The sequence below is a fragment of the Lemur catta genome, chromosome 8, assembly GCF_020740605.2.
Source record: "Lemur catta isolate mLemCat1 chromosome 8, mLemCat1.pri, whole genome shotgun sequence".
Taxonomy (NCBI): Eukaryota; Metazoa; Chordata; class Mammalia; order Primates; family Lemuridae; genus Lemur; species Lemur catta.
The window spans coordinates 1,843,660-1,864,068 of NC_059135.1; the positions used below are offsets into that span (position 1 = coordinate 1,843,660).

Genomic DNA, 20,409 nt, shown 5'->3' on the forward strand with positions numbered 1-20,409 from the left:
GTTCATTCTTCATCTAAGTGAAGGAAGAAGTGACAAAGCCCCGGAGGATCGGGGTAAAGTCCTCGGCCCTGATTCGCAGGCCGACTGGTGGCGCTCACGGTTCTCGGGTGGCAGGAGAAAAGAATTGCTCCTTAGCAAGGGTGGCGTTTCGAGGTCCCCTTGTGATGTGGAGAGTTAATTTCCTGCCCACTGTCTTTGTTCCTTACTGTGGGGGTGGCGTGGGGGTGCGAGCCCCTGCGACGGGTCCTAGTCTGGCTCTGGGAAGACGGGTATGTTCCCACGCACAGGCGATGGCCGCGGCGGTAGCTCCTGGTGTTGTGGTACTTTTTATTGGGTGTCGTGCTAAGCATTTTACAAGCATTTAGTCTTCACAACAGCCCCAGCTAATCTCAGAGGTGGAGGGAAGAAGCAACTTGTGTGAGGTCCCAGAGCTGGTAAGTGGTGGCTGAATGGGATGGGGACCAGCTTGTCCTGCTCTGAGCTGCGGAAGCATTGTCATGGGCACACACATTTAGGACTTCACACCTTGTGTCCTTGGAAGGTCACTGCATACACTGTAATAAAGCCTGAAGCGTCCTGCCCAACAGGTGTGGGCCTCCCGCAGAACTCGTCCACGTGTGGCCCGGCCTCCTGCCACTCGCAGTGCATGGTGGCCGCTAGGGGCACTTAGATTTCAGCCTCCGTCCTGCATCCATGTGAGAGGGAAGATGGTGGCCCTGGGACAGATGCTAGGACAGTTGCTTGAGGCACCCGAGTCTCTGTTGGTCTTGGCCCTGGTCTGGCTTCGTGAGCAGAGGCAGAGGCTGGGCCTGGGTCACTCCCCGGGGCCTGCCCAGGACGTTCGCATACCTTCCCTTGGGCAGGGCTGGCTTTGTCTGAGAGCTCCCGAGGGCATGAGTCCAGGTTTCATTTAGATATGAAAGTTTTATTGACTTAAATTATTTGTTTATTGATTGACATAAAGAAATGGTTTATGATCATCGTAAGAAAAAATTAAGCACTTTGGAGGGAAGAGTATAAAGCAGACATTGAGTGTGCCCAGCTCTCTCCTGCTGCTCGGGGCGGGCTGCTGCCGGGTGGGCGTGTGTTTGTTTCCCGCGTGTAAACACGCAGTGTTGTGTCTGAACATTTCAGTAGGGTGCAGTTCTACCTGTAGGGTTCTGTGTTTTATGTTTTGTCTGTTTTGATGAGTTGCGAGCATCTTCTGATGTTGGTGTATGTGTGAATCTAACTTACTCTTTCTGATAGCTGATAACCGGCAGTTATGTGGCTGCAGCACTATTCATAACGGCTCCAAATTGGCTCCAAACGGTTGCCGTACGTGTGTCCGTCTGCTCTGTAAGTCTCTCCTCTGCACACATCCAGGAAGTGGAAGCGGCGCCAGTGAGCGTGTGCACTCGGACACCGCTGGGCTTCCTGTCAGGCTGCTCCCAAACCTCGGCTCCACTGGCCTCGCTGACCACAGTGGACAAGGGGCATATTTTTCTCCATTCACCCTGTCCCAGCGCGGGGGAGAGTCCGTTTCCTTTCCGTCAGCGGGCTCTGGGGAAACTATTGTTTGAACTCACATTACTGTTTACATTGAGGTGCATATTTTTGAATGACCTGGTGTAGACATAATCAAATTTTGTACATGTTACCCAGGAATTTGAAGAGAAAATATGCTCTTCTTGGTATCTTTGGTCTAAAGAAGTCTGTATGTATGTATCATTACTGTATTTAAAGTTCTCTCATTCATGTATTTTATGTTTTTATATATATATATATATATATATATATATATATATATATAGGAGTATATATTTTCTTTGCATGTTTTACATATGTATAAACCCAGTTATTTAAATCTATACGCATCACTCATTTTTTTGTCTGCTCAGTTTCTTGGAAAAGTGAATTTTTCTGTTTTGATTATAGTTTTATAATATTCTTTTTACCTTGTTAACTATTTTTTGCTTTATATATTTTAGTATTTTTTTCAGTGCTTAAAAGCTAATGACTTCTTTTGGTAGACTAGGACTCTTATTGAGATACAGTCTATTTGGCTGGGTGTGGTGGCTCATGCCTGCAGTCCCAGCACTTTGGGAGGCTGAGGTGGGACTGTCACTTGAAGCCAGGAGTTTAAGACCAACCTGGCCAACATAGCAAGACCCCATCTCCACCAAAAAATTAAAAACTTAGCTGGCATGCTGCGTGTCTGTCATCCCAGCTACTCAGGAGGCTGAGACAGGAGGATCGTGTGAGCACAGGTGTTTGAGGTTGCTGTGAGCTATGATCGGGCCGCTGCACTGCAGCCTGAGTGACAGAGTGAGACCCCATCTCTAAAATAAATAAATAGTCTGTTTCTCTTTGTTTAATGTTTCCTTATCCAAAAGTTAATTTTGTCTCATAAAATGTTTCTGCTCTTGTTTCCCGTGGCTAACATATATTGTATCTTTTCGTCACTTAACTCTAACATTTTCAGACCCTTTTCTCTAAGGTTTGTCTCTGAACTATAAACAGCAGGGTGCTGGTCTTGCCTTGTGTGTGGAGAACGTGGCCTGTAGGCGTCTGCTGTGGCCACGGGGCTGCCTGGCCTCGCTCTGCCTGTGCCAGATCACGTGTGCTTTGTCACTTGTCCCCCAAACCCGGTTCTCTGTGTGTCAGTGGGTCTGAGACCGTGAAGACAGGCTGAGTGGGCGAGGGCAGGGCTGCCCCGCGGTGTCTGCCCGTGTCTGTTGTTGGGGTTGTCTGTCAGGGCTGTAGCTTGCTGGGTGCCCCCACTTCTCTCTGAAGCCCTCACGCCTCCCGCGGGGGATCTTCCCTTCTTCCCAGAAGCGAGGTGCCCCACACAGCGAGCAGCCACGTGCAGCACCAGCTCCTGGGCCCCCCGGCCCCCCAAGGTGGCTGATGTCTCCCGGCACCATCCGAGCCTGTGCCCTCCATCCGTCCACGCCGTGTGGCGCATGGGCTCCTTGCTGGCGAGCTCTTCCTCGTCAGTTTGGTCCCTTCACGTTTAGCATTCCCAGAAAAGTCCTCCAGGTGTCTCATCAGTGGCTGCACCTGTCCACCCCGTGTGGCAGTCCTGTCAGTGCCCCCGCAGTCTTGTGTGTGTGTCATGGTTTTAGTGGATCTGGGGAGGAGGAGGAACAGCGAGTGCCGGGTCACTCAGTGTGACTGAGTGTGAACGTCCCAGCAAGGCCACGGACGTTCTTCCCTTTCCTCAGCCGGGGAGAGGAGGCCTGTGCGGCCTCAGCGTTGCGGGCCGTGCCGTGTCAGCATGTCCTAGCCGGTGCCTCCGCGCTGGCCCCGCTCCCCACAGCGCCCACGGTGTTCCCTGGCTCCCTGGCACGCAGGCCCGTGGAGCCCGGCCGCCCTGGGTCCCCTCTCACACTCTCGGTGTACTTTGGCTTTGCTCCGAAGATACAGTGGCCTTGCTGTTTGACGTGTGTGATTTCCCCTCCCTGTTTTTCTTCAGCCCGGGGTGGGTGAGGGAGCACTGCGCTTTTATTGCCATTCTCCCGCATGCCGCCAGAGCCAGGCCCTGCTCTCTGACGTCAAAGCTGCTTAACTGTCGGGATTTTATTGCTCTAAGTAACTATTTCTAATGATGTGAGCAGCCCGAGGAAAGGCCTGGATTGATTTAGCTTAGAAGAACTCTTTGAAAAGAGGCTCTGAAGTACCAGGCTGCCTGCCCCGCCTGCGCTCCACGCCTGGTTGGGGACGTGCCCGCGCAGGCCAGGGGGTTCATTAGGGTGCAGAGCCGCTGCCTGGAGGGTGGGTCCCGTGGGAGTCTGCGGGAGCATGGAGGACAGCCCTGGGGCTTGCTGGCAGGACAAGCTGCGGCTCCTTTTTATGTCCCTTCCTTTGTTTTCCTCCAATAACTGACGTTCCTCACCTCGCCTTGTGATTAGAGTGTGGCTGGGACACTGGTAACTTGGGTGCTGGCAGGAAACCCAGACATTGTCACTGGGCCCCCGTTTAGCACTGTCCTGTCCCTCCAGTGCAATTTGCCTTCCTTTCTGGAATATTCCTGCCTAGAGAAAGTCTTGTGGAGAAACACTCTCGATCTCAAGGAGCCTGTGACGGATTTGCACGTCTGTGGTCACCCAGATGTTGCTCTTGATAGACGACTGGGGGAGCAGGCCAGTACCCAGTAACTCCAGCGTCCATCTCTGCCAGAATCTCCACGAGAGGTGTGGATGGTATTTAGTTAAAAACAAAATAACTATTTCGAGGGAAACTTGTCTATTTAAGATCAGTGTTTTAATTTGGGCCATTCTATGATTTCTTCACGTTCTGTTCAGTCTCCAGTGCCCAGTCCGCATGAAAGCAGCTGAGGTTCTGTGTCCACGTGGCTTAGGATTCGTGAGTGCGGGGTAGTCTGCTCTCTGCGCCCCACCGTCTGGCTCCTCTCGGTCTCGCCGGGCTGAGCGGGGCTCTGGGCTTTCCTCAGTGCTGGTACTCTGTTCTCGCTTTGATCTTGACTCTGTTCAGGTCAGCCCTGTGGCCACCAAGGTTATTACATTTTAATATAGAAATTATCTCATAAACGTCTTTATGGCATTTAAATCATGCTCTGTAGTGGTTGAATGTTTCACGAATATTGCGAAGTTTTATAGGGAGAAAATGAATTTTGTGGACCTGCAGTTACACCAGGGATATGGATGCTGAGCTGCTGGTGACAGGTGGGTTGCAGACCCTGAGCAGGCCCTGGGGGCAGGAGGTGAGGGCTGCGGGGCTGAGGGTCATGTGGGCGAGAGTCTTGGGGGGCAGTGGTGCAGGCAGCAGATGCAGCCGGCTGGCGGGGGTCCTGGGAGCGCAGGTGGGGACACAGTGCCTGCGTCCACGCCCCTGAGAAGACTGGGAGCAGCTGGCGACACCGGGGAAGAACTGGCCCCAGTGACCAGCGGCCCTGGCGGTTCTGGGTAGGCGGCAGCAAGACTGAGCCCCGGGGACGAGGGAGAGTGGCAGGGTTCTATGTCAGCGGCAGATATTTTAGGCAACAGAAGTGCCTGAGTCGTTACGACCAGTGTTGAGATGGGAAATGCCTTTGGTCCCCATGTCCTGCTAGCTTCCACCTTCCAGAGGTTTCAGAAACCCTCGCGTGCTTCCTGACACCGCAGCACCGCCTGTCTGACGCGTGCGTCCTTCCAGGCCTCCTCCCCGCCGCCCGGCACGGGGCTTTTGCAGCTCTCAGATTGTCACCAGCCTGGATTCTCCACGCCATCATTATCTGGGCTCTTAATCAGCCAAGGTTTGTTCTGGAAATCATGGAGACATAAGGACTTATTTTTCAACCCACTTTTTTTTAAATCCTTAAATTGTGTTTTGTCTTTTAAAAATCACGAATACTCAATCGTTATGAAGAGCTGGGAAAATGTGCTGTCAATGGAGCATTGATGGTTTGTTTTGGCAATTCTCTGAAATTCTTACACAGTTTGTGGAGCATTTGCATTTGTGTCCTGTTTTCAAAGCCACCATTGTAGAAATGCAGATTTCTGAGTTCTAAGACGCTGAATGCTGGGTGATTAATGACATTGAAATTTAAGAATGAACTCCTGGTGTGTGTTTGACACAGAAAACTCGGCACGACCATCATTAGAAGCCATTGAGCACCGCGTGGTGGTGGAACAGAGAGGCGGTGATTGGGGCGGTGGGGCAGGTCGCACGTGGACAGGTGTGCAGATGCCGGGCTGTGCACGGAGCCGCCCCCGCTGAAGATCCGGCTCTCTTTGACCACGGATGCTTAAAACCTGTAATAATAAATTGAGATTGATTACTCGTTTATTCCACGTCAACCCTGCTGTGCTTTTGAGAGGCCAGAATGCGTAGCACGTTTGCTCTGAACTGCGCTTTCAGTTTCCTCGTTTGTGTTGCAGGATAGCCCCGTGACATGCGTAGAACACCATTATTTCCACTTGTAGGTGTAGAAACCAATGTTCCTGCCAACAGGTGCCTAGACGGAGGCTGGGCGGTGAATCGGAGGCCAGTCTGGTACGGGGATGGGTCCTCTGCCCCGTGGGGGCGGGATGCTGGGCGCTCTGCAGGAAGTGGTCCTACCCACGTGTCGGGGGGGCCCCGGGGACAGGCAGGCGGGGCAGTGGCCACTCCAGGACAGGGCAGTGCAGCCACGTGAAGCAATGGGCAGAGCACGGGGGCCCCCAGAAGGGATGTGTTAGGCCAAGGGGGGCTGTCTCCCGGAAGGGACGCAGGAGCTGCAGGGACAGGATCGTGGGCCCCTCCCTGGCGGCTCCGGCCCCCCTGGCCAGGTGCTCTCTCTCGCAGCATGGGCCTCGGGCTGCAGCTGGTTTCTGGGAGCCTGCGTTTTGCTGTCAGGGAACTTTGCTTGCAATGCTTCCTGGGTGTTTTTCTGAACTTTCTCTGAGCTCGCTTTGCCAGTCCTTAGAAAGTTGGGATTGGAGGAGGTGACGGGGCGACTGGCTGACCGAGTTAACCTGGGAGATTGTGGTGGAAACTTTTCATTCACTGCCACTCAGTGGCCTTCACTTTGCTTGGTTCATAAGAACATGGTAAAAAATGGACACTTTTAGGAAAATTGTACTGATTAGGACAAAACTTAAATGAGGCAAATAACTGAACTCGTTGGAATCACATGTGGCTTTGTATTCTTAAACTGGTTTGCTTTCAGCCACCTCGTGCGTACGATGTTGGGGACGGCGGCCTTGAAGGAGTGACGCATGTGAGCAAAGGGAACCTTCCCTCGTTATTTCCATGTTTGCTCCTCCTCCTTTCCCCCTTCCTAGCAAAGAAAATAGGAACAGAAAAGATGAATTCTGCCTGTCACGAAGAGAGGCGCTGACGATTTGGGGACAGAGGGGATGTGCCTGGTCTTCGGCAACCGCACCTGGGGGTCCTGAGTGGCTGTTTCCCTCTGAGACGGGGCTGGGCTTGTCGGCTCTCGGTGGTCTGTCAGGGTCACCATCCTGGTGCCCACAGTGGCCTTATTCCGGGGGACTCCAGGGTACCTTGTCCCCCCAGCCCTGACCGTCCCCTCCTCCGTCTCCGCCCAGTGTTCTCCTGCTCGTGCTTGAACGTGTGACCCGGACTTAGGACCGGCTGATTCATGCTCAGACATGGTTTTAGAGCTGTTGGGATTTTCCCTTGAAAACAGCTTTCAATGTTACAGCCGTTTTCTAAGGTTCATTAATACCATGTGCATTCGAAAGGTAGTAGTAAAGCTTATTTAAAAAGAATATTTTTAAAAAATGAAATACATAGATGACCTAAATCTATTTCCTTTTGTTCCATTTGAAGTAACGTTTGTAAAGAATTGGGTACAGTTGGTTTAAGTGTCTTGATGTCTGTTAACAGGGGATGTTTTTCCTTCTGCACATTCTCATGAGGGTCACATTAGCTCTTTGACTCGGTGTTCGCTTTAGATGTTGGGATTTGTTAACGCTAAGCCATCGTCTTCAGAGCCCTTTTTACTGAAGGACATTTTGTGATTGGTGGCAGTTCAAATTTTTAGGCCAATTTTTAGAAGATTGCCCACATGATCTGATTGTTTAGGTGCTATCTTAGTTCATTCAGGCTGCTGTAACAAAATACTTTAATACTGTAGATAATGTAAAAACAACAGAAATTTGTTGCTCACAGTTCTGGGGGCTGGGAAGTCCAAGGTCAAGGCACCAGCCAATTTGGTGTCTGGTGAGGACGGCTCTCTGCTTTCTAGGTGGCGCCTCTTGCTGCAGCCTCACATGCTGGAAGGGGTGAGGGAGCTCACTTGAGCCTCTTTTATCAGGACACTGTTCACGAGGGTGGAGTCCTCATGACTTGATCACTTTCCAAAGGCCCTGCCTCTCAATACTGTCACATTCCGTGTTAGGTTCCAACACATGCGTTTGGGGGACACCAATATTCAGACCGCAGCAGGTGCAAAAGCCAAGAGGACACCTTGTGTTAGAAGAGCTAAGGGTTCCTTCTGTTTTGTTTAGTTTGCATTCTTTTTAAAGTATATATGAGTATTCCTAGGAAATCTTTTGTAGAAATTGGACTTTTTTTTACAACTGTGTTTCCCAGTGACTTGTTGGTTCAGCAGGATTTGTACAGTGTTGTTGGGGTTTCAGAGAGAATGTGGGGTCTGTCCTCAGTACACACAGGGGTTCTCGGCGTTGCCTTCAGAACCTTTCTGACCCTGGCACTGCTTTGTTCTAGTCTCACTGGGAGGATCAGGGGCAGGAGGAAGGCAGGGTTAGGTTTTTCTTTCTTGGGTACTGGTGGATGAAAGGCTATTTTAGAAAATTTGAGAAAGTGTGAGGGGAAACTGGTGACATGGAATGCAGAGATTTTCACTGGGAAGATTTAGCTGCAAACCAGAGAGATGAGGAATTGTATTTTTTTGTGGGGCCTGGTACTTTGTCAGTGTTGCCAGTCGAGTCATCCATGGAAATGGTGGTGACGCTGGTGGGACGGGCGGTCAGGACACCACTGAAGACGTCTAATGGTGCTGCCGCCACTGGTTAAATGCCAGTGTGCCCAGGTTCCTGGGTGACGGGGACCGGGGTGTGACTGCTGAGGAGGGAACCAGATCGTCAGTGGCCTTCATCCCTGACGTGGTCTGCAGCATCTGGAGGGCCAGACAAGGGGCCTGCCCTGGAGAGGAGGCACCCGGGGCTGGGGGCTGAGGGGCACAGACGTCCTCCTCAGTTCGGTCTTTGCCCCGGGGAGCCTGTGTCTTCGCAGAAAGGGATTCAGTCTAGGAGGGTGGTTCTTTTCTACGTCTGCTGTAGATGTCAGTGTCCCCTGAAGGCTGTTTGGGAGAGGTGTTTGCTGCTGCACCCATGCAGGTACAATGGGTTTGATGACTGGAAGGACGCAGAGGCCTCTCTGGGCAGCTGCACTGACAGAGGACCTGGCCTGGAAGTGCCGAGACCCACCGTGGTCTTCCTCTGTCCCAAGTTTCCTTCGGCAAATGCACCAATAGGGATTTGGGTGGCAGGCCGGGAGTTGGGGTGGGCCACCCCCTCTATATAGCCGCTGAGGACAGTCGGGGTATCTTTCTGCTTTTACGTCTTTCTGTGATTTGATTCCCTTCCATTATTGCCCGGTTATTGGGATCGTTTTGTAAAACATCGTTTCACATAGTGGTTTGGAAAGGGAAGGGGTGGGGCTGTGTCCACGCTTGCGCGGTCCCGTGTGAGTGACGCTCTGCATCTGGCTTGGGACAGCCGAACCTCTGGCTGGTTCATGGAAGAGCCGGGGGTGTCCTGGGCAAGGAGTGGCAGTGCCAGGCCGGCACCCAGTGACTGCTGGGGGCGGGAGGGCCGGATGTGCTGGAGAGAAGGCACCTGGCTGGGGGCACGTCCCACTCTTCTCTTCTTGCTTTGGGTTCAGGTCCCTGGCCCCTCGATGTGTCCGTGCTGGGCTGCCACGCTTCTGCAGGTGCAAGTTACAAGGCCTGGTGGCCCTGGCTTGGGCACAGACATGACTTTCCTGGTTCTTGGCTGGGGTTTCCTTGGACTCCCCATGGGTCTGACGGCATTAATGGCGTGAGAATCACTGACTGGGATGCTCGTTGTGTTTATAGGCTGCGGTCCCCAACCCCCAGCTGTGGATCGGTACCTGGCCGCAGAGCTCGGCACCGCTCCCCCACCCCACCCTGCGCTTCCTGTCTGTGGAAAAACTGTCTGCCGTGGAAGTTAGGACCTGGCGGGGGTGGGGATGGGGGCGCAAGCAGGAGGTGAGCGCCGTCCTGCAAGGGAAGCTCCGCCCACTCCCGTCACCGCCTGAGCTCCGCCTCCCCCTAGCCCCCATCCCTGGAAAAGTGATCTCCCATAAAACCGGTTCCTGGTGCCAAAAAGGTTGGGACCGCTGTTGATAGGTGTTCTAATTTCTTTGGCATTACATGGATCCCTTGATGAGTGGGGTGTGGCTTCTACAGCTGCAGCTCCTGAGGAGATGGCGTTTTAACGCCTTTGCCAGGAGGCTGCGGGGCTCTGGGGCCTGTGCATGTGATTCCCTGGCACGATTTTGCTCTGGAGCTTGGCTGAGGGATATTATTTCAAACTTCAATGCAATTTAAAAGAAGAAAAGGGCCGGGTGTGGTGGCTCATGCCTGTAATCCTAGCACTCTGGGAGGCCAAGGCAGGTGGATTGTTTGAGCTTAGGAGTTCAAAATCAGCCTGAGCAAGAGCGAGACCCCGTCTCTACTAAAAATAGAAAGAAATCATCTGGCCAACTAAAATATATATATATAGAAAAAATTAGCCGGGCATGGTGGCGCATGCCTGTAGTCCCAGCTACTTGGGAGGCTGAGGCAGGAGGATTGCTTAAGCCCAGGAGTTTGAGGTTGCTGTGAGCTAGGCTGACGCCACGGCACTCACTCTAGCCCAGGCAACAAAGCGAGACTTTGTCTCAAAAAAAAAAAGAAGAAAAGAACAATTTGGGTTTTTCTCAAGTAGTTTGAGTTACCCAAGAGAACGTGACTTTAGCATTTCTCACCAGTTCCCAGGTATTCGGGCTTCACCTGGAGAGGGGGCAGGGGCAGCCCTGTGCCCAGTGCTGTCTCTGCTGAAGCGTCGGGAGGTCTCTTGGCCCAGGCCCTGGCCTCCTGAGGATTGGGCTGCTTCTTGATACCAGGCCCAGGCCCTTTGACCTGGTCGTGCAGCTGGTGGAAATTGGCGGTTTGGCAGTAGGTGATCTGTGTCCTGCCCTGCAGAGGGCAGCTCTGTGTTTACAGACAAAGCCTAGACCCTCCTGTGGGGGCAGGGCAGGGCAGCCGGTTGTCACCTGGACAGGAGGGACTGGGGGCCCAGTGCATTTGAGTTAATGCAGTCGTTCTGAGACACTGGTTAGAATTACCCGACAAGAGAGCATCCTTACTATCATTTTCTACAAAGCCAGGTCCTATATTTTCTGGTTTTATGTAAACCAAATACCTAGTTTCCACAAGTTATTGTTAAGTACAGGTTCCCTATTCATTCACAGTTTACTTAGATACCTTTAAGTCAATTTTACATGCATGTTCTCACTGGAAAGAAAACTCTACCACTGGGAAACTGAACCTGAGCTCCGGGTAGAATCTCAGCACTGGGCAAGAGCTTCGAGGCCCTGGGCTGTGCCCGGTGTGAAACTGCTCTAGTGGCTTCTGAAATGTGGTCTGTGGCCAAATCTCACTTCTGCCTTGGATGCTTGTGGAATCTTCTGGATTGACTGAAGCTCACTCAGAATCTCATTGAATACTATGGTCTCTGTCGGTTCTAAACTATGTACATCAAAATCCATGAGAATCTCATGGCCACTGCTGCAGTTTTAGAGAACTGCCTTAGAAAAACAATGTGAACTTATTTTCTCATTTTGTGTATAGTCAGTATTTAGATTTTTGACCATCAAATGCTAGTTTGGATTTTAAAAGACCAACATGAATAAACTTAAAATGCAGCTTGTTATATTTGGTGTGTAAATTAGTTGATAGATGCCATTTGATGTCTACACCAGTGGAGGTGGGGCAAGGGTCAGGGTGAGTCACCGGGTTCAGGGAGCTGCTGCAGGGGTTGGAAAGGCCTCCCATAAAAGGGATTTGAAGCTACTGATCGCATGCAGGAAAGGGGGAGGAGAGGGGGAGGGGCTGCCACCCTCCTGGTGCCGAGGGAGGCCTGGGGATGGGCAGCTCTGGGCTGCCAGGAGCCATCCTGGGAGGTCTCTGGGATGTGCTTTGGGACTGAGATAAACAGATCCGGCCAGTGGCGTGGACCTGTCAGCCTTGCGAGAGCTGAGTTGTCCCTCTTTCCTCTTCCTGGTGCCGTCTCTTCCCTTTGGAGCAGCTTTGGGCACCTGGCCGGACGCTGGGGCTGAGCCTCCCCTTCCCCAAGGCAGAGTCTCCTGGCTGTGGGTCCCGGGGACGCAGTTCTGCGTGGCCGGGGCTTCCTCGGTTTCCGGACCAGAGCAGCTCAGATGATCTCTCTCCCACCTTTTTCTTTTCTTTCTTCTCCCTGAAGACACAGCAGTGTACAAAAACAAGCCAGCATTGCTTGTTCTCTCGTTGTTTGTAACTTGTCCCGAGCCTGGCCCGGGTCCAGTCTGCTCCGTGTTCCGCCAGGCCCGTCTGCAGCCCTCAGCTGAAGCCAGTTGTCCGGCGGCTCCCTGTGTTCCTGGAAAGCTCCGTCAGGCACAGCCAGGGGCCGCTTGGGTGCATCCTGTCTCTTCTGTCGCCGTATGCTTGGGAGCAGAAGTTGGCTCTGGCTGGGTATGTGGATGTGCTGTTAATTTATCCTCGGTTTTGGAAGCGTATCGGGAGCTCAGAGGAAAGGAAGAACCACAAAATGTCAACCCAGCAGTGGCCATCTGACTCGGTTCTAATCACCACAATGTGCAGTTAAGATGGGAGCGTTCGATTTCCTCAATCGCCAGATTTAGGCCTCATTTTGTTTACTTTTGTGAGTTCTGACTTCTTCCTGTTAGTGAGAGAAAGTTTGCAGAGATAACTAACTGGCTTTCGGTGGGTTTTCTGTGAGTGCAGCGGCTGTGGTGAGACAGTGGTGTGGAGTCCCCTGAGCCAGGCGGGGGCTGGGCACCGGGTCCGAGCCCCCTGAGCATTGGGCACGTCGACTTCCAGGCGCCGAAGCGCTGGCTGTGCCGTGAGTGCAGCTGAGTTTCCACGCGCACCTGCCAGCTGCACCTGATGCCCTGTCTCCAGAGACTCACTGGTTTCCCGCTCCCTGGCTCCCTCAGAGCTGTTTGGGTGACAACCCGCTGTTCAGCAAAACCAGTTTAGCAGAGTTGGGGGTGTGTCAATTCTAGTCCGTGAGTTTAAACATAAATTTGAATGACAAGAATGGCACTTTATACCTGTGGTCCTTCTCCCAGTAACCCTGAACCCAGTAACTGTGAGGAAAACATCACATTGCAGCAGAGACGCATCCTACAGTACACCTGTCCTGCAGCACTCCTGTCCTGTAGCACACCTGTCCTGCAGTACTCCTGTCCTGCAGTACTCCTGTCCTGCAGTACTCCTGTCCTACAGTACTCCTGTCCTGCAGCACGCCTGTCCTACAGTACTCCTGTCCTACAGTACTCCTGTCCTACAGCACTCCTGTTCTGCACCACGCCTGTCCTGCAGCACTCCTGTCCTACAGCACTCCTGTCCTACAGCACGCCTGCCCTACAGCACTCCTGTCCTGCAGTACTCCTGTCCTACAGCACGCCTGTCCTACAGCACTCCTGTCCTACAGTACTCCTGTCCTGCAGCATGCCTGTCCTACAGCACTCCTGTCCTGCAGCACTCCTGTCCTACAGCACTCCTGTCCTACAGCACTCCTGTCCTGCAGCACTCCTGTCCTGCAGCACTCCTGTCCTACAGCACTCCTGTCCTGCAGCACTCCTGTCCTACAGCACTCCTGTCCTACAGTACTCCTGTCCTGCATTATACCTGCCCTGCAGTACACCTGTCCTGCAGCACGCCTGTCCTATAGTACACCTGTCCTGCATTATACCTGCCCTGCAGTACACCTGTCCTGCAGCACACGTGTCCTGCAGCACGCCTGTCCTGCAGCATACCTGCCCTGCAGCACGCCTGCCCTGCAGTATACCTGTCCTGCAGTATACCTCAGCCTGCCAGGATCCTCACAAACAACTTCACAGCCAGGAGGAGTCTCAGGAAACACAACACCTAAACGTAGTGTGGAATACCCGGGTGGGATCCTAGAATAGAAAAAAGACATTGGTGGAAAACTTGGGGAAATCCTAAACGCTTTGTTTTCGTTAATAGTGATCTATCAGTATTGGTTCCTGAATAGTGGCTAGTGTACCATGGGAACGGGAGATGCTAATATTATAGCAGGGAAACTGCAGGTTGTTACTGGTAGGAACTCTCTGTGCTGTCTACTGAATTTTGAATCAAGTCTGTTAATAAAATTTGAGCTCAAAAAGTGAAGTAAATTTGTAGATACTCTCTTTTGCTCATTATTTGTCCTTGAGTGGTTGTATACCACCAAGATGCACTTCAGCATCTAGCTTTTAAATGTTTTCCTTTGGGGATTATTCTAAATTTGTACTAAAACAGTTTTTTTATTCTTTCTTATGGTTGCTACATGGACGTGATGTCATTGATTTAACAGGTCACTATTAGTGGACACTGAGTGTGTGTTTAGTCTTTCCATTGTCATTATAAACATTGTGGCCCTGATGAGCTCCCACTTCTGAACTTTTTTATTACGTATAACAGAAAAGTACACAAACCACAAGTGCTTAGCTTGATGAATCCTCACAAAGGATCACACCTGTCACTGTTACGCAGACCAAGACATGGGACGCCCCCGCCCCCGATGTGCCCCTCTCAGTCAGCCCTGCCGCCAGGAGTCACCGCGCTAGCTCAGGTGAGCGTTTTGCGGTTTTGAACTTTGTGTGAGTGGAATATTATATACTCGCTCGCTTGTCCGCCTCCTTCACTCAAAGGTATGCTCATGAGAGTTACTGACATTGTTGCTTATAGGAGCGGTTTCTTTGTTTCCATGGGTGTGCGACATTTCACTATATGGACATACCAACATACAGTTCGATTGACGGCATATGGGTGATTTCCAGTTAGGAATTGTTACGTGGTATGCTACTGGAACATCTGTGTACATCAGTTGGTCCACATGAGAAGTCATTTCTTGCAGCCAGGTGTGTGTGTGCCAAGCAGTTCTTCCAACTGATGGTGCCAGTTCACGCTCCGACCCATCGCGTGAGGTTCCACTTGCTCTGTCCTCGCCATTGGTCTACCGTATTCTTTTCCATTTTGACTGCCGTGGTTTAGTTTGTATTTCCTGGATTGCTAACTATGGTGAGCACCTTCTCATGTGTGTATGGACCAACTAGATGTCCTCTTTGGTGGAGAAGTGCCTATTCAAGCTTTTTGCTCATTTAAGAAATTGGTTTGTCTTTATTTTGCTTACTAATTTGTAGGAGCTATTTATACAGACTGGATCTGAGTCTTTTGTTGGTTATTTCTGTTGATATTTTCTGTCAGTCTGCAGACTGCCTTTTCTTTTTCTTAGTGGTGTTTTTTGGGTGAACAGATGTTCTTAATTTTAACATCATCTGATTTATTGATTGTTTTATTGATGCCTGGGTCTTGGAGATAATCTGTATTGTTTTTGAGAAGCTTCACTGTCTTGTCACTTATTTAGATCTGTGGTCCACTGGGAATTTTTTTGTTTTTAATATGGTATGGGGTAGGGATTGAAGGTTACTTTTTCCTTTTGGATATTTGGTTGTCCCAACAGTATTTATTAAAAAGATTTCACCCTTTCTTCTCCGCTGTCCCGTGCCACTTTGTCATAAGTCAAGTATCTTATGCAAATGGATGTTGTTCGGGCAGGGGGTCCGCTTGCCTGTGTATGGTGCAGCACTGTCCTGACTGACTGCAGCTTCGTCCTTAGTCCTGTCTGGTAATATGGGTCTTGCTGCTTTGTAACAACTGTTCAGAGCATGCCAGGTTTCTTACATTTCCGTATACATTTTAAAATCAGCTTTTCAATATCAACAGAATATCTACTGCAATCTCAATTGGAATATTGATTTGCATATGAAATCAGTTTCTTTTGAGCCTTCTAATCTATAAATATGGTATATCTTTCAATCACATTTTGTAGTTTTCAGTGCATAAGTCTTATTTCTTTTGTTAGATTTCTATATTTTTGAGCATTTTTTGGGGGGGGATAATGTTTTGTCAAAATTTCAATTTTTGTGTGATGTTTAGAAATATAGTTAATTTTTGTATAGTCACCTTGTCTTTAGATACCTTGAACAATTTGCTTATTCTGGTTTATCTGCAGATTCTTTTGGGTTTTTAATGTATACTGTCTGTGGGTGATGAATGCTTCTTTTCTTCTTTGCTAATTTTTGAGTCTTTTGTATCTTTCTTGCATTGCTGCACTGCCTGGGACCTTTGGTCTAATGTCAACAGCACTGGCAGTTGTGGGCCTCTAGGTTTTGTTTGAATATCAAGGGAAACTTTTGAGTATTTCATCATTATGTATAAAATTTGCTATAGGTTTTGTGTAAATAATCTTTGAGATTGACAGTTTTCTTCTGTTCTTAGTTTGCCAAGAGTTTTTCTCATGAGTAGGTGTTAAAATATTAGGGTGAACCATGTAAAATTGCAGATATTTGATCTTTTTCAATCTACAAAAATGGTACTTTCATTTGGTTCAACTTAATATATTAGATTTTTTTCTGTATCTGTTAATCATATGATTTCCTCCCTTTATTTGATAAATGTGATAAATTTTCTTGATTGATTTTTCAGTGTTTACCTTACATTTCTATAGCCAACCTTACATCTGTACTAATGATTATAATGCATTATTTTTATATACTTTGAATTTATTTTGCATATATTCAGTTTAATTTTTTTTTTTTTTTTTTTGAGACAGAGTGTCACTTTGTTGCCCTGGCTAGAGTGAGTGCCGTGGCGTCAGCCTAGCTCACAGCAACCTCAAACTCCTGGTCTTAAGCGATCCTACTGCCTCAGCCTCCCCAGTAGCTGGGACTACAGGCATGTGCCACCATGCCCGGCTAATTTTTTTCTATATATATTTTAGTTGGCCAGATAATTTCTTTCTATTTTTAGTAGAGATGGGGTCTCGCTGTTGCTCAGGCTGGTCTCGAACTCCTGACCTTGAGCGATCCACCCGCCTCGGCCTCCCAGAGGGCTAGGATTACAGGCGTGAGCCACTGCGCCTGGCCCAGTTTAATTTTTTAATCTAAATTTATGAATGAGATTGCCATGTCATTTTCTTTTGAAATATTTTGTTAGGTTTTGATATTAAGGTTTACAGTATGATGAAGTTGTCCTCTCTATTCCTAGGATCGGCAGAGTTTTTCTATAACAAGTCAGATGGTAAATACTTTAGGCTTTGCAGACCACGTATGGTCTCTATTGCACATTTTTCTTCTTTTTCTTTATTTTTTTTAGCAGCTAATTAAAAATGTAAAAACCCATCTTATTTTGCAGGTTGCACAAAATCAGGCCGCAGCTTGTATTTGGCCTGTGGGCCGTAGTTTGCTGACTACCGTTGATTCTCTTGAAGAGTTTATGTAAGGTTGATGTTATTTCTTTCTTAAATGTTTGGAAGGATTCATTTTCAATCTATCTTGGAATTTTCTTTGTGGGACAACTTGTAAACTGCACCCTTAACTAACATAGGACTATTTAGGTTTTTATTTTTTCTTGTGTCAGTTTTTGTGTGTTCAGTTCCTCTTGGAATTTTTTTCATTTCATCTAAATTTTCAAATGTATTGATATAAAATTGTTTAAATGCCCTCTCATTATCTTTGTAATGTCTGCAGGCTTTGTAGTGACATTCCCTTTTCAATTCCTGATACTATTCTTCTTCCTCCTTTGGGCTTACAAGGTGTTTATTAGTTATGTTAATATTTTTAAAGACCCATGTTTTGTTTTCTTGATTCTCTCTATTGAATTTTTAAAAAGTATCTGTCGTTATTGCTATTATTTCCTTTTATTCTTTCATTTAATTTGCTGGGTTTTGTTGTTTTCATTAAATAAGGTAAATATTTAGATTATTGAATTTTTTTCAGATTTTCTTTTTCTGTAATCGTGCACCTAAGCTATAAATTTCCACCTATGCGTAGCTTTAGCTGGATTGTGCAAGCTTTTTAATGCCATTTTGATTATAATTTGGTTTAAAATATATCTTTTTCAAAAATTTTTTCTTTGCTTCCTGGTTTATTTAGAAATGTATTTCATAATTTCAGGGATTTGTGAATTGCCTAGTATGTTGCTTTCATTTTGTTGCTGATTTCTAGTTTAATTTCTGTATGGTCACTGAATTTACTATATATAATTTCAGTTTTTAAAAATGCTTTGAGTTTTCCTTTGTTGTTGATTCTGTGGTCAGTTTTGTAAATGTTTTATGTATACTTGAGGAGAATAAGTCACCCGTGAAGATCTGTGAGTTCCACACATCAGTTTAATCAAGTTTGTTAATCGAGGTGTTGAGATTTTCTGTTAACTACGGATTTTGTTATCTGCTTTCCTGTCAGTTACTGAGAATGGCATTTTAAGATCGCCTGCTGTGATCGTGGATTGGTATTGTTTTCTCTTTTTAGTTCTGTCAGTTTTTGCTTTTGCTTATCTCGAAGCTGTTGTAGGCCTGTGCAGATTTAGAATTTTTACACTTTCTTGTTAGAATAACCACCTTTTGATCACTGTGACATGTCCATCTTTCTCCCGGTGTTCCCTCTGGCGCTGCGTCTGTGTCCGTGTCCGCAGGCCGGCCTGGCGCTGTGGCCCTGCTCTGTGCAGCTCTCGGGCTGCCCGCGGCCGCCTGGTGGGACAGGCCCGGACCCCCACGCCCTGCCCAGCTCTGGTCCTCCCGGCGGTGGCCTGCAGGTCAGCACGTGCCTCCAGGGGAAATGTGGGCTCTCTAGAAGGTTCCTCGTTTCACTTCCCGTCTCTGCCATGCTTTGGCCCTTCAAGTTCTGGCTGTCTTGATAGCTCGTGGGTTCCGAAGCCCTCACATGTGCACCCCTGTATTTTATGTTTTAACCTGTCCTCCTTGTTCTTGGCTGGGGGCAAGTCTGAGACAACCTAGTTTGCTGTAGCCCAGAGTGGATGTTGGGGTTCGTCTGTCAACGCCAGGTTCGGCATTTTCAGTGAAATGGCAGAGATGCCTAATTTCAGCGCATTCCCTCTCTCTGTTACCTCCTGGAGCAGATGTCCCTTAGCACGTCGGGTCTGCACTTCGAAGTCCATGGGTGCTGGGTGGCTTCACAGGCTTGCACTCACCTTTATGTTGCAGTGAAATAAATGCTGGGCATGTTTTACAGTGGACTGAAATATACCTGCAGCCTCGAGCTGGCTCATAGCACTTTTATTCAGGTATTTTATGAGGTGATTTATGTCACACCTTATAAATGGTCTCCAACCTCCCTGACCTGAATGCGGTGGGCAGAGCTGTCCTGCCCCTCCTGCCCGCCCGGCTTCCCCGTTCGGCCTCCCGCCTCCCTCCCACGCCTTTTACCCTTTCCCCCAACATGAATGAAGGATTCATTCAGGATTTAGCTTGGGAAGTAACTTGCCGGACGCTGCTTTTTGTGCCATGGGTCCTGTCACTGTTCCGGAAACACCCTCACTCCCCGCACTCCGACGGCAGCAGCCCCGGTTTCCCTCCTGGGCGGGGCGGGAGCTTGACTTGGTTTCTCTCAGTCTCCTCTCTGTCATCTGTTGAGCCAAGGGCTGCAGTGAATGACTCTGAGATGTCACGATGCTCCTGTGCAAGTGGCCGTCAAGTCCGGGAAGGGTGGAAGTGAGCCGGGCAGTAGGCAGATGACCCAGGACTTTGCACACCTCAGGGTGGGCGCAGCACAGCTTCTCTGCCTTCATGGCTTTTTTGGGACGAGGGAAGGCTGAGAGTAAGAACTATTTCTCCACATTAAAATTTACCTTTTTTGTTCAGTAATCCATGCATTTTATGTAATATGCTTGGGTTATACATACCAGGTTTAGTGTATCACATTTAAATGTGTATTTTATTCAGTAGAGTTGCTCACTTAAAACATTGAAAATAAATATGCTTTATTTACAAAGTGCCTTGCAGACTGCTTAGTGTCAAGGAAGCTGCAGCTGTTCTCCCTGCGAGAGGCGAGGCTCTGTGACCAGACGGCCCCTCTGCCTTCAGCAGAGCAGTTGCCGTGTTGGAGCCAGCATCCTCCTCCGCCATGACACGGCCGTGAGCGGGAAGGCTCGCCGTTGGGCCTCTCGGGCTGCCACCGCGTCCCTCCTGGGCCCTCCTGTTGCTCTCCCGGCAGCCGTGCGTGACCTACCAGCCCGCGGACGTCGGCTGCCACGCCGAGCCCTGCCTGGGACCGTGGCTGCCTCCCGCCGGGCTCAGGCCGCCTTCTCTGAGAAAGGAGGCTCCTGAGAGACTTCACCTTGTAGGGTCCTGGTGAGGATCAAGTGAGGCAGGCGTGGAGCCAGTGCCTGGTCCTGCCCAGGGACGTCAGCTGCTGTTGTCTTCTCAGGATCCAGAACCATGGCTAGCCCAGGGCCGGCCCCGAGTGTCTCTGGCAAGTTTCAGTTTAATCAGCCTTGTCACGCTCATGCCCTTTTTGACAAATATAAATAACCTGTGTCCTTCAGTGTTTGAGATTCCAGAATAACCTGAACATCAGTTCACAAAACAGACCAAGCAAGGGTATCTGTGCACACGCCAACTTCCCCTCCCCCACGGAGAACCTCCTGGTGGTCTGGCCTACACCGTCCCCACGTGATGCCCCCACAGGCTGCCGCTGCCCAGCGCACAGGCAGCACAGGAGGGGCAGCGAGAGGGGTGCGTGCGGAAGACAGCCAGAGAGGAGCTGCTGGCTGGCATCGCCCCGCCCTCCGGCTGCACAGCAGCTGGGGCTGCGTCTGTGTCGCCGAGGTGAAGGGCAGTATCAACTGTGTATTTGACTTTTGGGGTT

The 20,409-nt window shown here is 49.5% G+C and overlaps 1 protein-coding gene across 9 annotated transcripts in view; it reads left to right on the forward strand.

Annotated features, from left to right (window-relative positions):
- Positions 1–20,409, forward strand: part of HDAC4 (histone deacetylase 4) — a 256,229-nt gene that overhangs the window by 34,137 nt on the left and 201,683 nt on the right. The gene's annotated exons all lie outside the window — the stretch shown is intronic.